General features: G+C 40.6%; 1 protein-coding gene across 5 annotated transcripts in view; it reads left to right on the top strand.

The window, feature by feature from the left end:
* The first annotated feature begins 1832 nt into the window (after window positions 1-1832).
* LOC111864797 (thrombospondin type-1 domain-containing protein 7B) overlaps window positions 1833-23022 on the top strand; it is a 245009-nt gene continuing 223819 nt past the window's right edge. For 2 of the 5 annotated variants that reach the window (XM_023852312.2, XM_023852345.2), the window contains exon 1: window positions 16666-16712. The gene's annotated coding sequence lies outside the window, so the exon portion shown is untranslated. Of the gene's footprint in view, window positions 1974-16654; window positions 16713-23022 lie in introns of those variants that run through there. The other 3 variants (XM_023852328.2, XM_023852339.2, XM_023852322.2) reach the window with 3 other exon arrangements.

Here is a 23022-nt window from a genome sequence, read left to right on the forward strand (position 1 = left end):
TATAGGTTCCAGTGTTTCTGAACTGGCAATGATACGTTTCTTAGATCGAGTAACTTCGTGATTTGTACAAATCAGTTACTGTTCCTACAATGCTGAATCTAGAAGGCTGTGGAAATGCGGGATGCGCACAGAATTTTGGTGGGAAACGGCCACTTTGAGGACCTTGCAAAGTAATATTAAGATGGATGTTCTGGAAATAGACTGTGAGGACTGGGGTGTGATGCATCTGGTCTAGATTTTTGTCCACTGGCAAATTTTGATATTAGTAATTTTCAATTTTCGAGTTCTAGTGCAAAAGTTAAAAATATTTTTTAAACTTATACGTCAAGTATTTCCACATTAATTAAGGAGGATCAGGCGGTGGGGGAATAAAATATACATGAGACAAACGAGAAATGTATACAATATTTTCAATGGAAATTGCGAAGTGAAGAAAACACTTGGACAGCCCAGACGTAGAAGTGGATATAATACAGAAATTGGCTTCAAAAGAATAGATGTGGGTAGAATCACCTGGTTAAGAATAGATTCAATTGAACAAGTAATAAACTTTTGGGTGCCATAAAATTCGTGGCATATCTAGAGGAGTTGAACGACTGCTAGCTTCTCGATAACGATTATGCTAAATGAAGTTGGGTAATTAGGCACATTATCAGTACGATCTTGAAGTTAACCTGTAAGAAGAAGTCGCTGTATCTCGCTTTTTCTAATATTCTTTTTTTTTATTCCCAACTAAGCCACAGTCGACCATGCATTTTTATAACATTGATACGTGGTCGAAAACTGCCGAGAGAGAGTTAGGAGAATTTGGCAGCTAGACTAGTTGAAAATCTATTATTCATTGGACATAATAAAATTCAAATTACAATCCTGCTTCTTTCTTACTGGTGCCTGTCTTCACTTAGTCTTCGTCCTGAAGATGCAGGCAGTAGGTTTTTCCTTCTACCAGGCTAAATGAGTTGCATCGTGGGAGAAAATATTCTTCAAATTTTTGTGTTTCATTTAGCACATAAAAGTCATGTTGTTCTGTAGGCCGACTTTATAATGCTCATACATAACAACAGATTTAAGTACTTATTTGATACATACGTATTTGATTTCACGATACGAATTATTTTTATGATACGCCAGATAATTACTCTCACCTCATTAATTCGATGTCAGATATTTTAATTTAATTATAGCCCCTATGGTGGTTTCACTGGTGTTTGTCTAATTTAATCTATTATTACAGAGTTCCGTTGTTATTTTCAAGACCTCCCTCATTTAACGCGAATGATATATTGCCTGTAGTCATGTAACAACAATAATAATAATAATAATAATAATAATAATAATAATAAAGAGAAAGTGACGAGTGGCGTGAATGTTATGGAAATATGTTTTCATTTCAAAACCTAAATAAATTTGTGGTGAGATAAAATTATCAGCACCAAACTAGGCATAGACGACGATCTGCACTTAGTTTTTCGTAGTTTTCTTCAGTCTCTCCATACAAATTCCAGAATTCCATCACACCTTACCTCCACATTTTTTCCATTGTTATTCATCAATCATCATACAATCTGGATATTTAGAATGACGTAATTTTACTTCTTTTGTACAGTCAGATCCACGATAAACATGATTTATAGTCAATGGCTTCTCAAAGAAAGTTAACGCGGGACATACGCAGGTGTGTAATTTAAGTGTTAGGCATTTTGTAAAGAGAAATACAAAGAAGGGCATACAATTCTTTTAACAAATTTTACATTTAAATCGTAATATTCAGATTCGATAATAAATTACCTCTGTTTTCCAGTTGTCATGTGATACGGACTATACTTGTTTTCTTCGAGGGGCTGTTCTACCGCCATCACGTGAGGGGAGCTCAACGCTTTGCCAGCCTATGTAATCGGATGTACAGAATACTCTGACATCTTGCTCCCCCCCCCCCTTTGTGTGGGGACACCTTCCGAGTTCAATCAAACAGGGTAAGTCATTACTAATAAGATTGATTGATTCATTGATTTGCTTTACAAAGGATATTGATGTAATTACATTTCTATTCCGATGGTAACAAGTTAAAATTTCTGTTAATTTTACAACCACCTCAACTGAGATATGTCTTAGTTTTTCACAGCCTCCGAAGACAAATGTCCGATTAGTATTGTCACGTGTCCGGGATTCTGTTACGAATATAGCGGGTTCTGGGTTGCATGATTGGATTTATTGGTCATTCGATTGCAATTACAACCAATTATAACAACTAACAATCAATGACTTCCTAATACTCGCTCCATTCCTTATTGAACTACAAGTGTCTTCTCTTCTACTGCAGTGAATGACGAAGGAGAAATCATTCAGACTGAAATCTCCTGGACTGAACTAACTTCCAGCCAAAACGAATATGCATTACCATCTCAAACGTTTCCTCTGTTGTTCTCTCTTTCATCATCTCCTACGAAACATGTTTTTGGCGAGCCGTTGACTAATAATGAACTATTCCGGCTTTTAGTTGCCGCGGGAATATGTGTTACCGAACCGTTGCCTAGCAGTGATCATATTCGTCACAGTATTTTGAAATATAAAAGTGTGCTCTCCTGTCTCTCAATATTTAAGATCTTTCCATCTTTGTGGACTCCGTATAACCTCCGAAGTTAGGTCATTGCTGTACCGAGAAAGTTGATTAAATTTTAAAGCTTCTGACTCGAATTTGGGAGATGCTCGGTTAGATTCTCGGCCAGGACACCGCCAACCCTTATTAAGGCCTTCGTGGACCCTAAGTCTCTCCAAGCAAATAACAGGATGGGACCTCGACTGAACCAAGTTCTCCTACCACTTTCTTTGCATATTCATTTCTGGCTGTCATCCAAATGTCCGTTGCTGTATAGTCCGAATTACTGTCCACGGCTTTAAATAAACTACAAATAAATAAACATTTAAACAATGTCGAGAAATAAATTTTAATCTTACAAATTAAGATCATATTTCACTTCAGGAAAGTAAATGTTTTTGTGGAACGGCGAAGGAAATATAATTCAGCCACACCTAAGATGATAATTATATAATATTTTATTAATGACATACAAGTCTATAAGTTCATAGTAACACATACCACGTGGAGGCGTCGAACAAAGAAGAAGAAAAAGAAAGTAAAAATTAATATGCGTGGTATAGAGAAAATAAAATTGCACATAATAGCAGTGGCAGTACACGTAGCTGTTACATATTACATATATACATACATAATACTTTATATTAGGGTCAAGCGGTAGCGTAGTTGAGTGAGGCACTATGCTACAAGCTGGAAGGTCGCAGGTTCAAGTCCCGATCAGGTGTATTTTTTTTTCAATTGACCTAATCCTTCCAGCCGCACTATGACCCTGGGTTCAACTCAGCCTCCAACAGAAATGAGTACCAGGAATCTTCCTGGGGAGTAAAGCCTTATGCGCTGACAACCTTACCGCCATATGTGACCCGATTGTGTAGAGAAAATGTGGGTACCTCGACCCTATGGGCCTTCATGGCCGGTTACAGGGATAGCTTTCAATACTTCATATTAAAATTATGCTTATGTTTTGCAGTTGTATCCTATCAAGAAATTAATAAGCGCGTAATCAGTAGGGCAGGCGAAGGAAATGTTTCATGCCTGATACCAGTCTTACCGAGCGACTGTCATCAGACTGGGATTGTCTTGTAGAACGCAGTTAATAAGGAGACTAAACCTTCGAGAAATGTGGAAGCCAGAATCCGGATTGGTTGACTTGTACTAATGAAATTCGCGTTTTGCCTTGGGACAGGATCCATTTCCTTGTTTCCTGGATTCTCTGACTGACAAAGCCCTTCTGTAGACCATTTCTTTCCAAGTTACCAATTTCCAGCAGAAATCAGTTTTCCCTTCTACTCTCTTCGCTCCCTCATTTAACTGATGAAGATGGCGGCAAGAGGGGGTGGGGGAGGGGCTCTTCGTTAATTGAAAAATATGAAAGCTCCTTCATCTCGTTTCTCTTCGGCTCTCCTTGGAGAGTGTCAGTGTAAGAGTGGCACGTCTCGTGATCAGTACATCTGGGAACTTTCATGTCCATGTGCTGTTCTTGTCGCCAAAGTTCCAACTCTTTTCACGTAGCTCGATAAATAGCCTCGTTATCGACTGTCCTCGAGTGAAACTCAAAGAAGTACTTTACCGCCCACAGACCTGTCTCCGCCACTGGACGTATTATGCTGCATACGCATCTGTTCATTTTAACAAGGAGTTCGAGAAATTACAAATGTTGCTTCCTTTCCTGAAATATGTCCTTCTGAATAGAGGTTACGAAGCTTATAATTTAAAATATACAAGAGCATTGCCGGTGACGTGTCAAAGAGGAGTCTCCGAACTCGAGCATTAAATGTTAAATCTGGCATTCAATTCCTTACTGTAATACACACACCATGCTTACAAGGCAGATATTTGTATAGGTATATTTGAAAAAATATGTATTTTATAATGTGATCTATTGGTACTGTAAAATTATCCCTGTGCTTAATTAGTTAAGCACTATACAATGAAGACATATTGAGGGGTACAAGTACAGCTCCGTCCTTCTTGAGCTCGGCAGTACATGGAGGTGAGTGATCAGCTTCACTGATAAGTGCCTAAAATAAAACTCTCAGCGATTTAAAATTTGATAACCTTTTACCTTGTAACACAAAGTTATACATACATACAGGGTGATTCACGAAGTTTTACCCCCACTTAGGGAGGGCATTCCTGAGGTAATTTGGAACAAAAAATGTTAATATACTAATGGTATCCGACTAATAATTAAAGAGATACAGTAATTTGAAAACTGGCGAAAAATCTTTTTTTCTTCGATTTTCAGTCAAAACAAATTAGAAATACAATACAAACACTTTTTAAATCGTTAATGTTTTAGGAAAGAAGCATTCTAAAACCAAGTTTTATTTTCAATTTCTTAATTTTGCTTTGTGCAACATTTTTCATCTATTTTATGTTACAAAATTACATTATTTTCAGCATCCCATTCTGTAAACATACCAATGGTTGCATATCACAACCTTCTATCAATCTGTTTCCTTTAAACTGTAGTGCTTTAGAAGACGACTGGATTTACATAAGATTTTCAAAAATGTCTCCCTGCATGTCAACACAACGCGTCGCACGCGTATGAACCGCGCTCGTAGCATTTCGCAGTTCCACACGTTTGTTCCTTATTGTCATCGCCGCGTCCAGAATACGTTCAAGCAACGCTTCACGTGTTTGTACCTTTACCTGGTACACAATGTCCTTCATCCAGCCCCAAATGCAATAAAATGAACGGCCCGATTAGCTGATCATACAGAACACCACACCAGACATTGACACTGAATCGGTGTTGAAAATTCGATTCTATCGTGGCACGGGGATTATTGTCTGCCCAAACATGTAAGTTGTGACTATTGTTGACCCCGTCCCGTGTAAACTGTGCCTCATCGCAGAACATTATCAAGCGGTACAACTGCCGATTTCCATTTAACCAGTTGCAGAACTGCAGACGAAGAGCACGGTCTCCTGGTTGTAGGTGGTGTTGTACTTGTTGTAAATCAAGGATCTCCAAACTACGGCCCGCGATGTGATTTTATCCGGCCCGCGAAAGAATTGTGCTGAAATGCGCCAATTAAACTAATTTTCCAATGAGTACTGGTAAAAAAATACTTGTTCATAGATTTCAACTGATGTGTGATGCACACACACACACACAGATCCAGCAGTACAACGCATGCAGTAACAGGAGCAAAACACAACACAGAACACGATACACAAATATATGTAGGAGGAATGCTCACATAAAGAGGATTGGCGTAATTCGCGTGTTTGAGTGCGACGTAGGAAGAATCCTGAAAAGTTTTATTATTTAGAATTCATCATCCTATATGATGAATACAGATTTTAGTCATTTTAGAATGAAGACATTAAGGCATGCAGTACAATAGTTTAACGTGCATAAAGACACCTGAAGATGGCACATTAGTGCCGAAACATGTAGTGGGGAAGTGAAGAATAAGGTGAAAAAGTGTATACACTGTAAGAAGGTCAACATAAACCATGGACATGAATCAATGTAACAGGACGCTAAAATATAACATACCTAGAGTTATTAAGTTCTCATTTTATCCGGCCCGTTGAAAGTGCTGAATTACCTAATGTGGCCCGCGGTTCGAAAAATTTGGAGACCCCTGTTGTAAATGATAAGGATGTAGCCCGTTCTCATGAAGAGTCCTCCACGCCATGGACTGAGAAACACCGAACCGCCGAGCTAGACGTCTTGTACTGGCACGAGGAATGCGCTCTACAGCATCGAGAATGGTTTCTTCTTCGCACAATTCACGTTGAGGATTTCGTTCGTATTGTATACGAACGCTGGAGAGAGAACCAGTTTGTCTTAATGTGTTGAATGTACTGCTAATGGATTTAGGATTCGGAATCCTGCGATTAGGATAACGCCGGTGATATTCGGCAGCATCGGCTATTGCATTTCCATCACATACACCCAAAACAAACACCATATTGGCGTATTCCTCAGTGGAAAATGTGTACAGCATCTTAACTTCACAGTCACCAACACAACGTCCACTTCACTACTGGATCGCTTTCCCTAGGATGGCGCAACATTCCAGCCGGTCAGCTTATCTGCTGACACAGCTGACTGGATCGCAAGGTCGCCCAGGGGGGAAGTATAGCGCTGCATTCACATTGATACGTTTCGAAAATCTATTGTAACTCCGTAATTATTGAAAATCGACCAAAAGTTTATAAGGAAATTTTGCAGGAAATAACCCCAGGAATATGTACCATAAGCCGGGGTAAAACTTCGTGAATCATCCTGTATATACACTAACGAATTTCTAAATACATATATGCATAAATATTGTTGCATGCTGTATATCTATACACACACATACATACGTAATGCATGCACATATATGTAAGACTGAGTTGATCATCTCGAGCGCTGGCTTCAGATCATTGTGAAGTCTTCTTGCTATTTCAGCTCCAAACACTCTGAAACCTCGGAACCAAAAATTCTTCTGGACTCACTCTTCTAGCTTATGACTGACTCGTAACTGCCCTCGAACTGTCACTGCATTCACGTCTCTTAGCAAGCACTCGGCAGAGACCAGACAGAAAACACAGTCTTTATTTTTGCTGACGTAACCGCTTACGCGGAAGTTTGTTTATCGATCCGTTGCTTAGAAACGCGTTGCATAAGCCCGTTGTTCCACTGCTGATCGGCGCGAAATACATAGAAAACACAGCTTCATCTTTATTTCATGTAGGAACATATTTATAAAGCTGTTGCCTGGCAACGCGTTGTTATAATATCACACCACGGAAGGGAAGGAAGTAAGGAAAAACGCAGCGCGGGTGAGTTCTACAACTACGGAGGTAGCGGCAATCTAAGCTGCTACAAGGGGTCACTTGCAACTCGGTGCCCCCATGCTCCTAAACTTAAAGTGTTCGAAGGGCTCGGCCGGAAAGGATATAAGGAGCTGCTAACGCGTGGCACAAAGCCGCGGGCGGTGAAACGAACGGCTGCACCAGCTTTTTGCGCTTACAGCTGCTGTTATTGGCGAAACTTGAATAGGGATTATCTCTCTTGCTTTGTTACTTTCTTTAGTGATCTGTCAGTAGCTCAGGCTACGTCGTGAAGTGGTTGGATGATAGCAAATAAGCAACAGAAAGAAGTAAAGAAAGAATCTGTTATGAACACGGAACTGCCGATCAAGAAGCAGGATTACTGTTCACTCGCATATGGCGCTCGTTTGCGTTTTCCTTTAAAGTGATGTCCTCTTGAAGAATGCCGTCTTCTGGGATGTGGCATCGTGTAGATCTTGTGTGAACCGACGTTTCGGAGGAACGTATCGCCTCCATCTTCAGTGTAGAAAAATCCGCGAGCGAGTAAACAGCGTGAGCAGATGGCTGCAGACATCGTTTCACACAAGATCTGCACGGCGCCACATCCCGGAAGACGGCATTCTTCATAGTCACCTCCGTGAAAACCTCCAATCTTACATGCTGTGCTCTTGTTTGCTGTTAAGCTGATATTAAATGATAATCTGTTAATTAATTAACTTATAAGCAATCATATCTAAAAACACAACAAATTAAACATCGACACAGGAGAATAATAAAAATAAATTGACATTTCTGAGAAAAGTCTCGAAGGATTGAGGAATATGACAAATATTCTTAAAGTGAGTTCGGGAAAGGGGGCCGAGAATTTTCCTGGGATCTTCTGAACACGAAAGAAGGCTCTAGCTCTCCGACCGCTATGTTCACTGCTGAATCATCTAGATTAAATTGTATTCTGCTGGGTTGTTTTGATGTGGCGTGTCACTGCTTGTTTTCCTATTCAATTACGTTAATTGGAATATTCCTCCTCCCCTACGAGCATGTAGAAAGAAGCTCTGGTGCGAGTTTGAATTAGTTTTGTCTTATAGTGAAGCAAGACAATGCACGATGGAGATTTGGACGACCGCATCCGAGGGCAAGAGGCGGATTTCTTTAACTCGAGGAGATGAAGTGGGGTTTGTGTACGGTCTGAAGAGAGACTTCGAGCCTACAGATGAAAACAAATGGCAGGTGGTCCAGCCAATTAACAAGTTCTATTCTAGTCTAGGGTACTCATGCATAAAGCTGAAGTGTGCGAATAGTTGAACAACACGCTGTTTTGTGTGTGTGTATATACAGGATGTTGATGAACTCATAGACAATAAGGGTCGTGGCCTATTGTAAAGTACAATGTGAGGGTGCAATGGGTGATGAAGAAACTTCAGCAATGTAAGTTGTTTAACAGCTTACTGTGTTATGTATATGCCACATGATCGTATGATGAAGAATTATGGAAACAGGACGTAGTCCTGGTTTGTTGCAATGCTGATCCCGGTGTGGGGTGAATGAGGAAGGTACATCGACACTGAAATTTTGTTTAACCGACATATGTTCTAATGACCCTATACATGATATGGTGTTATTTGACGTTCTTATAACTACAGACACCTGCTCACGCTGATTCATCGCTCGCGGATTTCTTATGCCCTGAAGATGGAGGCGATATATTCCTCCGAAACGTCGGTTAACAAAATATCTACACGGCGCCACATCCCATAAGACGGCATTCTTCTTTGACGTTCTTTACAGCAAATTGAATAGTACTATCATCTGAGAAGTGATTCCTTGTAATGTGGCAAAGGTTTACCGACGCTTCACAAGAATGTGCTGGGTCTGTCTACACGGTAGAAGTGTAAGACGATCGTGTAATTCGTGTTAGAGATGTAGGGAGATGAACGGCCGGGGGAGTGACTCTAGAACCAAACAGTAGGATTAAGGAGAGCGGAAAAGAATCTGGGATCCCTGCAAGGGATAGAGAAGCAACATTTCCTAGAATCTAGGATATATTTACCGACGTTTCGGATAAAAATATTGCTTCTCCGTCTGCACACGCAGAAGCCATCAAAATTGTATAAATATATGAGATTTTAAGTTTCCACGGCAGTGAATAAGAATATTACTCCTTTCTAGGACCTAGAATGTGGAAAGTTCAAATCTCATATAATTATACAATTTTGATGGCTTCTGCGTGTGAATACTTTGTTTTCCCCCTTTTATTGCAGAATATCGTGTAAGGATACAAAATAAATGTCTATAACGAGAAATTAACAGCTACAATTTTATCAAATGACTCATATATAATGAAAAACTGCGCGATGTTTATGCGCTAAAATTATATTGCCGTTAGACTACACGCATTTCCTACCAGAATAAGGCCACTGTAGGAGCCTGCGTGTGGTTATGATATGCAATCAGCTAGTGGGGTACTCGTATTTTTTTTTCCTTGGCACTACAGCCCCAGTGGGCCTAGGCCTACCTCCATGAACTCCTTTCACTTCGGTTTTTGTAGATCTTATAGATACAGTGAGACTCCTTGGGCGAGTGATCAGCTCGTCGCAAGGCCTCTACCTGTAGACAAACAGAGAAAATCGCACACAAACATCCAAGCATCCATGCCCTGAGTAGGATTCGAACCCACGATCCCGATTTCCAAGCGAGCGAAGACAGTGCATGCCTTAGACCGCTCGGCTACCGTGACCGGCGGGGTACTCGTATAGGCAGGCTAACTTTCCGGAAACATGTGCCAGTGCGGCAGGGAACGTGGGAATAAGAAGAAAGGAAACGGCACTTCAAAATGATCACTCTAAACATTCATATAAGCTTTATTTTTATAAAGACGTATACAGTCACACTACAGGATTCTCATCACAACATGCACACACACGTGAGAAACCGAAGCCTAAAGGTGGGTATATTATACTGGAAAGACATGTTACGTCAGACATATAGAAACTCTACAATTTCAGACTACGTAACTACAATATGTAATGGTGCTTTTATATTTGTTTATTACTGTTGAGGCACTATGCTACAAGCTGGAAGGTCGCGGGTTCAGTTCCCAACCAGATCATTGAACTTATCAACTGACTCAATACTTCTAGCTGCCGCGCACTCTGACCCTGGAGTCGACTCAGCCTCTAACAGAAATGAGTACCAGGAATCTTCCTGGGAGTGAAGGGAGGCCGGCGTGTAAGGGTGACAACCTTACCGCCATCTGTGAGCTGAATGTCTAGAAAATGTGGGAGACTCGACATCTCACAACCATATGGGCCTCCAAGGCCTCTTACGGTTACTGTTACATGTTTCAGCCACAGATCTCAATAGATCGTACTGCCGATCACAGTGGCCGGGCAGTCTAAGGCATGGATCGTCTTCACCGATGGAACGCTTGGATCGTGAGTTCGAATTCCACTCGAGGCATGGACTTCTGTGTGCGTTTATTCTGTGTTTGTGTTCTATGTGTGGATAGGGGCCTTGCGATGGGCTGATCCCCCGTCCAAGGAGTCCTACCGGCTATGTATGGGATTAAGAATCTGAAAAAAAGCGGCCAAGGTCCAACAAAAGGTCTGTAGAACCATAGAGAAAAGGGGGGAGAGGAGTACAGATTATACTCCTTCCTATAATTACTTAAGGTTCATATTTAGTAATAAGAAATCTTGTTACTTCTACTGAATGTGAGAATGAAAGGACTGACTCTTGCATATGATTTTCTAAGAAAAATGTGTTTGACGTAGGTCGTACCGAAAGTCATGAGCAACTTTCTTTTGCATGCAACCTGGGAACATCAGACGAAGGAGAGTATGGTGGTAGGTGGAACCAGCTGTTGTGCTAACCCTGAGTGTCTTGTGACGTCAATAGCTTGCATCACGTGACCAGTATCACTCCTAACAAAATGGCCGACAACGATATGTCGTTTCGCCAGCGCACTGTCATCGAATTTCTTGTGAAAGAGGAAATCCCTGCTGCAGAAATTCACCAGACTTCAACGTGCTTATGGAAGTGTGTGCATGGGTGCGAGATGGGTGAAATATTTTAAAGACAGGAAAACCAGCATCGAAGATGAGCCTCGGAGCGGTCGTCCTCGAACAGCCTCAACTGAACGCAGCAAGGAAAGAGTGGATGAGATCATTCAAGATGACAGGCGTGTGACTGTGGACACAATAGCCCGAAAACATGGAATAGGGCACAGTGCAGTACAGGAGATGATTCAAAAGCTTGGGCTATAGGAAAGTCTGTGCTCGTTGGGTCCCGCGGTTATTGACCGAAGACCACAAATGTCAGCGAAAAGCCATCACCTCAGAACTGCTGCAGAGATATCGATACGAAGGCGATGATTTTTTGCTCTGTATTGTGACAGGTGACGAAAGCTAGTTTCACCATTTCGAGCCTGAAACGAAACGGCAGGTTATGGAATGACACCATTTGCATTCTCCATCAAAAAAGAAGGCAAAGACAGTGCCATCAGCGAAGGTGATGGGCACAGTCTTCTGGGATGCAGAGGGGTTTATTCTGGCCGTATGTAGAGAAGAAATGGTAGAATTAATACATCGGTGTTTTGTAATAATCTGTAATGAAAAATAAGAAAAAGGGAAGCAATAACAGAGGCATATTCTATTTATTGGCTGTGAAAGAGTGGAAAATGCAGACGTCCTTGAACTAATGTGTAACACAATTATAAGCTTTGCCATGTATAAGGACACAGTGTAGTGTTCTCCGTTTATTTAGACGTGGCCGATTTCAACAGAATAAGCTTTGGATTTAGTCAAGTCCACTAAATAAACTGGGATTGCAGGATATTTCGGTTATAACAGGGCCTTAGTTACAGTACGTCATCTCCCCTACTTCTCACAGACTTCTGCAACCACTGTCCCGCTACTTGTTGCCTCAATTCTCCTCATACACACCACAGAAACAGACTTCTAAAACATTGNCACAGTGTAGTGTTCTCCGTTTATTTAGACGTGGCAGATTTCAACAGAATAAGCTTTGGATTTAGTCAAGTCCATTAAATAAACTGGGATTGCAGGATATTTCGGTTATAACAGGGCCTTAGTTACAGTACGTCATCTCCCCTACTTCTCACAGACTTCTGCAACCACTGTCCCGCTACTTGTTGCCTCAATTCTCCTCATACACACCACAGAAACAGACTTCTAAAACATTGCATATATTTACCGTCTTTCCTTTGAACTTCTGCACAGTACACTGTGCGGGTTTTGTTCGTGCCCTCGGCTTTCAACTCTTGTTAAATATAACTTAGATGAAGTGGGTATAGATATTGATCAAGCAGTCAGTGTTAAAATAGAGCTGTGTGCTTACACCTGAGTTTCCTGGACTCCAACTGCGCATAATAGAGAGTCTTGGGAGGAGATATACTTATCTTCCACGTCTACAGCAGCAGACAGAGCGGTCCGAGTGATGGCCCACAGAGCATGAATACTGGCTTACTGCACTTGCTGTGCCTAAAACATCTTTGATGGTGCGCCATTATCTGATAGTGACGTAGATGGTTTCGTCATCATCATAAAATTACTAGATTCTATTTGCAACACAGGGCGTGAAACAGAGACATGCGAGTTTGCTTCCGTGAGATTGTCTGCTCAAGATATGGCGTGTCCTCGAAAATATATTAGACAAATTTATGAAACAGAAATACTTCAGTCGTCACATAAGCGCCAGCTCTATGTAATAATGACAAATAATTTTATTAGAGGTGATAAACTCCTGTCGACAAACCTCAGTGGTACTTCGCAATATCAAATTTCGCGAGCAGCAGATAAGCAGTATTATACACGCAGAATGATTTGATTACACCGTCCAGTGTGACTTTATATATATATATATATGATGCTTTCCATGTTTCGGTCAATTAATGACCATCTTCAGATGGCAAATAACAACACGTTGAGGAAATTACTATTACATAAATCGTAGTACATCAAGAACAAATTTGTCAAAAGTTATATATATAGTATATATACAGATTTTAAATTAAGCTAAAATATGGTGAGTTAAAATATTCATAAAATTCTTAATATTTAAAATCTTAAACCGCTAAGGTATGTGTCTGCATGCCCCTTCTATCAACGGGAGGTTGGGTAGATTAACGTCCTTGGAGTTGCGGGCAGTGTTTTTCCTTATATAGTCGATTAAGAGTCTGTGTTTGTTGTTGAGTTGCTTCTCCTTTCGTTCTTTGATGAGGCGGAAATCAACCCAATCTTCCGTTGATAGAAGGGGCACGAAGACACGAACTTTAGCGGGTTAAGATTTTAAATATTAAGAATTTTATAAATATTTTAACTCACCACATTTTAGCTTAATTTAAAATCTTTATATACAAAACTTTGGACAATTTTCTTGATGTTCTATGATTTATGTAATAGTTGCTGCCTCAAGTGTTGCTATTTGCCTTCTGAAGATGACCATCAATTGACCGAAACATGTAAAGCCATCATATATATATATAAAGTCACACTGGACGGTGTAATCAAATCATTCTATATTATTGACTAGTGTAACAGACCTGAATGAATAAAAATAAAGCAAATAGGCATATCAAAGCTAGAAGAAGCAATTTTATAAAATTTTGTTGCTTATGCTTTAAAAACATTACGCCTCAAGTGCTGCATGAAACACTAACGATGCATTAGAGGAGAGCACAGTCATTTGATAACCCCCACCCATGGAACATGGAAAGGGGAGATGGAAAAGTTAGAGTAACCTATAATTATACGCAGTGGTGAAACGCCGCATTTGCATGGCCTACTATATGAGAAATTAAGCGTAACAAATGACATTAAGTAGCTGTGAGCATTTCTGTATCTGCCATGTACTGACGCAAGTCGGTGGTACTGCGACCCAATTCCCAAACAAATGCTACACATAAATATGTTGTGAGGGGCACAGCTAGGGTAAAGTCTGCTTGTAGATAACATAACCTATTAAACGAATATGACTGTGATACCATGTAATTTGTCAGATGAAAACATTTTAATAAGGGTAACAGTTATTTTATTTAAGCTTTATATAATGTTGTTGCTGATATAGTATGCTGTCATATAATTTTACATAAAAGTCTTACAGTTTAAATATATAATCTTACTATTTATAAATGTAGACTTCAAAGAGACCACTGGGAAGACTAAGACGTAGATGGGTGACAATATTAAAATGGATCTTGAAGAGACAGGATGGGATGGGATTGGATTGATCTGGCTCAGAATAGAGACCAGTGGAGGGCTCTTTGAACACGGTAATGAACCTTAGGGTTCCATAAAATGCTGGGAACTTCTTGAGTAGCTGCAGATTTGGCTTCTCCTCAAGAAGGGCTCAGCTCCATATGTAAGTAAGACGTCGACCTTAAATATCATTACCAGGCTAAATTATTGGCCTGTTTATTTTAATGAAACCCTCTTTATGCTTAAATTTTAAATTCAGATTCGATAGAGGGACTACCGAGCTCATTGGCTGGCATTAACAATTTAAAAACTTAACAGCAGTTCCGTTAAAATTTATATTTTATGACCTGAGAGTGACCAATGAGATTTAGCTATCAATATTAATACATTTTATGTAATTAGTAATAATTTTGTTTGCGAGGTTATTTATAACCGTAAATATGTATATATTGAGGGGAAATATTTGTGTGACAACGAATTGTTTCGTGTTATTCGTATATGATAAAACGGTGGCATATTTGTTTATGGATAAATGCATAAATTACTTTCAAATTATTTTCCATAATCCTTATATTTTCATTGGTTGCTTATTTATTTATGAATTTCAGTGATTCTCTCACTACTGCAGAATCCATAATATAGGATGGCAGGTCGATAGTGGATAATGAATTGAAAATGATTTAAAAGGAAAATGTCGTGGAAACCACAGTTAGGATGGCCGACTTCCGGACTGAGTTCTAAACCCAGGAAGTGTCGAATATTAAGCATGATTACTATTGTCTTGACAGCGTCAATTAATTATAATACTTCGCAGCACACGTTGCAATTCATATAACACAGTCACAGTGTATATTGACGACATAGTAGAAATTTGGAAATAGAAGAGTAGCAGACAGTTTATACACACATATATATATATATATACATAATATTTTCCTTCTTTACTTCTTGGGGGCACGCGGTAACGTCGTTGTTTGAGGCACTATGCTACAAGACGGAAGATCGCGGCTTGGAATCCATACGAGGTCATGGATTTTTTCAATTGACTTAATCCACACTAATACCCCGGTTCGACTCAGCCTCTAACAGAAATTAGTACAGGAATCTTCCTGGGCGGTAAAGGGTGGCCGGCGCGTAAGGCTCACGACCTTACCGCCATCTGTGAGTCGATTTTATAGAAAATGTGGGAGCCTCGACGTTTCACAGCGCTATGAGCCTTCACGGCCTGTTACAGGAATAGATTCACCTTTTTACCTGTTATAAAATAATATTTCAATGTAGTATGTCTAATATGGAAACCCCGGCACTGAGGATTGCCCGTCAACACACTGTATTGTTCATGAACCTACCCATGCATAAGAGCCCTTCTTGCGAAGTCGCCAATTGTGCAGCTACTCAAGAACTTCCCAGCATTTTATGGAACCTTAAGGTTCATTGGCGTATTTAGAAGACCCGTATCCTTAGCCAGATATCCACTTTCTTTAACCTAGGTCGTTTATCCAGAGGATTCGTTCAGATCCGAGGCTTTTTGAACATTTTCGTAACAATCTTATTTTTACGATGAGGAGTTGTTAGTCCCACGCCCAACCCCAAAGCTGGAGGACCACCCTTTGTAGGCTGTCCGCGACTGCTTATTCAGTGTATTCGCAGCTTCCCTCCTTACCTGGAGGGCGTCTTCTCCATCCGCAACCTGAGGACGCGCCATGATGTGGTAACAAGGGACCCACCTAACATGGATAAAAAAGTACAGTTCTTTATTTTCATAATTGCAGAATGTTGGTATGTAATCGAGAAGCAATTCAACTAGATTCTTGGGACTGTTACACGCTTCCTCAATCCGTATTTTGTGAATATATATTTTGGAACATCCTATTGAAGTATGGATGGAGACGTCTATAGCAGGAGACATCCTTCTGATGTTTCCTTTTTACAACAGGACTGCTAAGTTTCTTTGGATGCAAATTATTTAATTAATTTCATGCAAATGGTTCGACACATGACAGCGCCTAGCGCCGCGACGCATGCGTTGTGACGTCACAGCAGCAGCTCTCTAGCTAGCGGGCGGCAGTGTTCGTCAGGTCGCCGGGACGGTGGGGCTCTCGTGCGCTGCTTTCTTCCAGGTAAACCCTGCAACATGTCACTGTGCATTGTAACTCTGCTTGCCTAGTCTGCATTTTTGCCTCTGTACAGAGAATGGAGCTTGGTTAACTTTCTAACATTGTTAGATGTTGTAATATCACTGCTTTTGTGTTGCACTAATTCATTAAATTCATAAAAGTCTTCGAAATCACGAACCTATGTTTGACACCTTATTGGTAAATATGCGATTTGTGGATGGCACTGAAATTACTAGCTTTGTTGAAGATTACTGCTTTATGAGATGGGACGCCGTTTGCTATGTTAAATTGTTAAGGACGTTTCGGATGAACGTGTTGCCTCTATTTTAACTTGGCCTTCTCTCCTGGGCGTGGAGACAGCACGTTTCTCCGCAAGGTCGGTAATGATTACCCGACTGCATGGCGTTACAACCCGGACAACGGCGTTCCTCATAGTAGCTACTGTGAGAATTTCAGATCTCGTATTAGTTTTCATGTGTCCAATGGTTACGTTCATGTAATGATCCAAAAATAAGAAAATACATTTTGTTTTAGAAATAAGAATATTGAAAACGGCGGTGTCAGAGCTAGAGAAGGTTTGTTTGAAAACTGTGCGAAAAAAAAAATGGTGGGTTAGTGTCAATATCTGGACTATATAGCGTGGAATTATAGGATGATTGATGAACTGGAAAGAATGCGGAAGGAGGCTGTTTTTCCAGATAGAGGAACTGTCCGTGAATTTGCCTAGAGCAGTCATATACTCGTATATACAATATATTTACATATGTATATTTATATAGGTGTACATAATGTATACCGATCACGGTGGCCGCGCGGTCTAAGGCATGAACTGTCTTCACCTGTTCAAAACCTGGGATCGTGGGTTCGAATCCCATTCGAGGCATGGATGTTTCTGTGCATTTTTTTTATTCTTTTAAATTTGTTTAGTGGGGGGGTGGAGTCCAACTGGGTCCACTCGGCACGGCGGCCACTTATTGGCCTATTGTAGCCTGCCCTAGGTGATTATGATGATGGAGAATTTGGTGGAATGAAGATTGGCAATGGAAACCAAAGTACTCGGAGAAAACCCGTCCCAGCGCTACTTTGTCCACCACAAATCCCACTTGACCAGACCCGGGATCGAAACCGGGCCGCCGCGGTGGGAATCTGTGTGCATTTTTTCCGTGTTTGTGTTGTCCTGTTTGTAGGTAGCGGCCTTGTGACGGACTGATCCCCCGTCCAAGGAGTCCTACCTTTTGTATAAAGAAGATTATGAAACTAAAAAAGAGGCCAGGGCTCAACAAAGGGCTGCAGAGTCATTGATGAATGAATATGTACATAATGTTTACTGTGATTAGATTGCAATTTTATATTGAATATTGAAGTTGCATTAAATGATAATGTGCTGATACAGGAAATACATTTTATTCAATTAAAGAATCCTCCACCGGTTTCGTTCTTATCCTAGATGCTGTCTTGTGAGTGGTTATTTCTGAATTCTTATGTCAGAAAAAAGACATTTCACACCTATACCAGATGTTCGATATATTAATAGTCCTCGCCATAGCTCGGGCTATTAGGCTGTGCTTTCTCACCTCGAAGCTTCTGGTTCTGTCCCTGGTGACTTCACGTGAGGTACCTTGTGAACGGCCAGGCAGGTTTCTCTCTTGGGTTTATTCTGCTTTCCCCTAGCAATAATCATTTCACCATTGCTCCCTTGTCGTCCATCAGAGTTGCCTGACCGAGCAGGTCGAATTAGTGGCAATACTGCTGACTCGTATTCGGAAGGTACTGGTTTCGAGTATCGGTCGGGGTGTAAGTTATTGTGATTGATGTATTAGTTTCCCTTACTCCCTCCAGGCAAATTCTGGGATAGAACCCAAGTAGACAACGATTGTTTGGGCCAAAATCTTTCAAATTTAAAAATATTCCTTTCATCCGGCCTTACATATTGTGTATGTTGAGGTGGTCACACAATAAACCGCATCACGCACGGCCCCCTGAAGCACGAGATAGCCCAAACCAGGCGCACCTTATCATATTTTTGGTGCTTAAGTTTGGGGGCTTCATGGTCGACTCTGTCCTTGAATTGTTTGCTGAATAAGGAAGTTTTACTTATGCATATATAATTTTGATGAAATTAACTTTTAAGTGTTTTCAGTCACCTTTTCCATCGCAGAAATTTAAAAATCCATAATGTTTTTGAATAAAAATAAATAGCAACTGTCAAACTAAATCAAAGTTCGAGAACTTCAGAATCGATGAAGCAATCAGAGCAAGGATGGATTGTTGTGCTCTGCTCTGTTTACGTTATCTCTTGCGTCAGTATCTGTACGAGGGGCTGTAGAAAGCTGTAACATTTACGTTCTTCTTGTTTGTGTATTAGATCCGGAATAACTCAGTAGGTATAGAGATGGGCTAACAGCTAGACGGCTGGGTTTCAATTCCCGGCAGGACAAGGAATTTTTCTCTGCTCCACAGCGTCTAGGCTTGCTCTGGAGCCCACTTAGACTCCTAACCAATGGGTGATAGGGGTGATATCTCCGGGGATAAAGCGACAAGGGTGTGGCTGACCAATTATCTCCATCTATTGCCGAGTCCAAGAAAGGTGGCGCCATACCTCCACTCCACCACATATCTTCATGGCAGTGTTCGTACTTAATTAAGCACAGAGACAACTTTGGGGCACGCGGTAGAGTAGTTGGTTGAGGCACTATGCTACAAGCCGGAAGGTCGCGGGTTCAAGTCCCCGATGAGGCTATTGGATTTTTTCAATTGACCTAATCCTTCCAACCGCACTATGACCCTTGGGTCGACTCAGCCTCTTAACAGAAATGAGTACCAGGAATATTCTTTGAATACTGTTGGGGATAAAGGGCGGCCGGCGCGTAGGGCTGACAACCTTGTCGCCACCTATGAGCCGATTGTCTAGAAAACGTGAGAACCTCAACATCTCACAACCCTATGGGCTTCCACGGCCTGTTACAGGGATACCTTTACTTTTTTTTACCTCCTTTACCATATTTATATATTAAATTAATGTGTTTTTAAATACTTCTCTGTCTAAGATACATAATATTCACTAGCATATATTCACGAACAACTTGCAAGAAGTAATTTCTTTGCACATAAAATTTATTTATGAGGTTCATAATGAAATCACGAGAATAACTTCTTGAAGGACTTTCCATCATTTTTCAGCAACATAGTAGCATCACAAATGCAGTCTTATACACCAAATCTCAATTTATAAAACTATAAGAAAGCAAAAAAAAAAAAAAAGNGCCATAGTACGGCGGGAAGGATTAAGTCAATTGCAAAAAAAAAATCCAATGACCTCATCGGGACTTCAACCAGCGACCTTCTGGCTTGTATCATAGTGCCTCAACCAACATTAGAAGCTATTCATTTAACAGGCCGTGGAAGCCCATAGAGTTGTGACACGTCAGGCTCCCACATTTTCTAGACAATCGACTCACAGATGACGGTGAGTTCAGCCTTACGCGCCGTCCGCCCTTTACCCCCAAGAATATTCTAGGTATTCATTTCTGTTAGAGGTTGAGTCGACCCCAGGGCTACAGTGCGTTGCCGCTGAAAGTATTGGGTCAACTGAAAATATCTATGACCTCATCGAGAATCGAACCGGCGACCTTCCGACTTTTAGCACAGTAACTCAAGCAACTACGCAACCCCGTTGTTCCGTGGTATAAAATTTATCTGTAGATATTTTGTACTGGTGTGAATTCTATTTATCCGTGGCTCTTGTTGGGACTTGGCCGCTTTTTCCAGTTCTTAATCCTATACACCCCCTCCTTGGACGGGGGTTCAACCCGTCGCAAAGCTGCTTCCTACACGCAGAAAAACACAAACACAGAATAAATGTACAAAGAGTGGGATTCGAACCCACGATCCCAGTGTTCAAGCGGGCAAAGACGGTTCATGTCTTGGACCTCGCGGCCACTGTGATCGGTTAGGGTGTGAAATGTGGTCCCTTAATTAATGGAAGCGTGTAATGTAGAAATGCTTGAAAATATAGTTTGTAGAATAATATGCAGACCTGAGGAGGATGCAGCCAGCAGTTTAGGATGATTCACAACGAGGCACATCGCAATTTATTCATGAAAACAGAAGGAGATGGGATTATAACAGATCAAGGATCAGTGAACAGAACTGGCTCAGAATCGAGTTGAGCTACCAGAGTTACGTAGTTGATTTTACTGGTTATTTCTTCGTCTTTGGATTCTGTTTCCCTCTTCAGCTTCCTATATTCACCGCCATTTCCGTATATCTCTTGCGACAAGAGGCAGTTTCATGCCCAAGTAAATCAGGTAAAATTACAGTTTTTTTTTTAAATCTAGGTTTTCAAATGGGACATGACAATACAGAACATTATTGTGACGAGACAGTATTAAATGAATATGTTAAGCAATTCAATATAACCTAATTGAAATTTATCTGAATTCAGAAATTTACGTGCAGGAAAGAATCCCATATAGGAGAAAGAATATTTATTATGCCTTCACTTGGATATCTATGGACGACACAGTTAATAACTCATCTAAAAAGTGTTAATTTGTAACTTATAGGAGTATGTTGTAACCTGGGTGTCATGATACACAAATTTATATACAGTCAAAACAAATGTTCTCTCGCTTTCCTGAGTTCCTCTTTTTGTTTCCTTCTATCTCTGCCCCTTTTTTCATTTCCTCCTTCCTCTTTCTCGCTTTCCTTCCTCTCTTTCTCTGTTCTCCTCCCTCCCTTTCTTCCTCTTTCCAATAGTTAAGTCCTATGCAGCGCAAGTTTGAGGCGTAGCGCTGGAAAGCTTTACAAGAAAAGCTTTCCTATGTACAAGAAAACAAGATTCGTGGGTCACACATCAATTTCATCTCATAGCTCTCATGTTGGCCGCATAAATTAACCAACAACCGGGCTGTGTACTCTGCTCACATTGCTTTGGCATGAGGAAGAATTTGTATGGGGAAACATGAAAGTTTACCACAGGAAGCGGCTGTTTTGCCGGGAAATATTGTAAAAGGAGAAACATAATTCAAGGTAAAATTCAGGTTTCATGTTTTAAAAAGTATTTTCTTTATAGGGAGTATGTATTTTACATCATTATATTTATTATTGTTGTTATTTCTACGGTTAAAATTTTACCCTCTGGGCCTACAGTGCTACCTGATCCTGACGGCTTAAAAACCGTCAGGCATATAAAGAAGACAGCCACCATTACGCCCCCTGTGGGAATATCTGCTGTTGATAAGGTTAAAGTTCGTAGACAGCCACTCATCTGTGCTTGCAACACTCTTTCCTTACTCGTTATTACAAAAACTGAATGGTCTAAGTCCCTATTTGTCTCTCGATTACTCCTGATGATGTACACAAGTCACTGCAAGAGCAATTGAGCGCGGACTCAAAACTAAATTTAACTCATATGTTTCCTTTCATATTTCCTTTGCGGATGACAAATTTCCTCTAATAAGTAGCACTGGTGTTTGGCGTTCTGTTTGCCCCTGATCTGATAGTTACCCCTACTACACCTGAAGCGGGAGCTCGCGCTGCAGCTAATGATTTTATAGTGAATCCAGCAGGTAATGGAGGCAACTCGACATTACATTACATTACATTGCATTCCATGAATCCAAAGTTAGTCAAAATGGCTGTAGGATGTAGAATATGTCATATAAATACAAAACATATGTACAGTCCCAATGGAATTCTCACATTAGAGAAACCAAGAATACACAGTGACTACACACAAGGCTGTTTAAAGATACATAACTTATTTTCTAGACAATAAGTATTCATCAACAGAGTAGAATGTATGTGCATTTAAGTATCATTTCAGTGCTATTTTAAATCGTGCCTTTTCCACTTGATCATGGCCAATTTCAACGATCCAGTCATGAGTGGTTCGGCTATGACTCATGCGAATTTCGAAAACTGTCTCGGCATTTGTTGTCAAAACATCAGAGGACTCGGGAGCAAGCAATTTGTATTTTATGACGTCTGTTCCTCCGATTTCGACATTCTTGGTAATTTATATAAGTTGCTTGAATTCACGATTGTCACTCTTATTACGTTAAGCTAAATCCAAACCAACATGGCTTCATCAATTCTAAATCTACATTTACAAATTTGGTAGAGTTTTTTTTTTTTTGACCTTATGGCTCCNGGCTCCTGTTGTCTGCAGTTAACCTCAAGCTTGCGGTGTTAACTTTGACCTTCCAGATTCTTCGGACCTCGCCCCCCCCCTAATCCCCTAATCTAATCTTGGATTTTCTGATGGGTACGTTAACTGGTTTCGCAGTTACTTAACCTTGAGGTCGCCTTT

This window comes from Cryptotermes secundus, unplaced genomic scaffold, assembly GCF_002891405.2.
Source record: "Cryptotermes secundus unplaced genomic scaffold, Csec_1.0 scaffold579, whole genome shotgun sequence".
NCBI lineage: Eukaryota > Metazoa > Arthropoda > Insecta > Blattodea > Kalotermitidae > Cryptotermes > Cryptotermes secundus.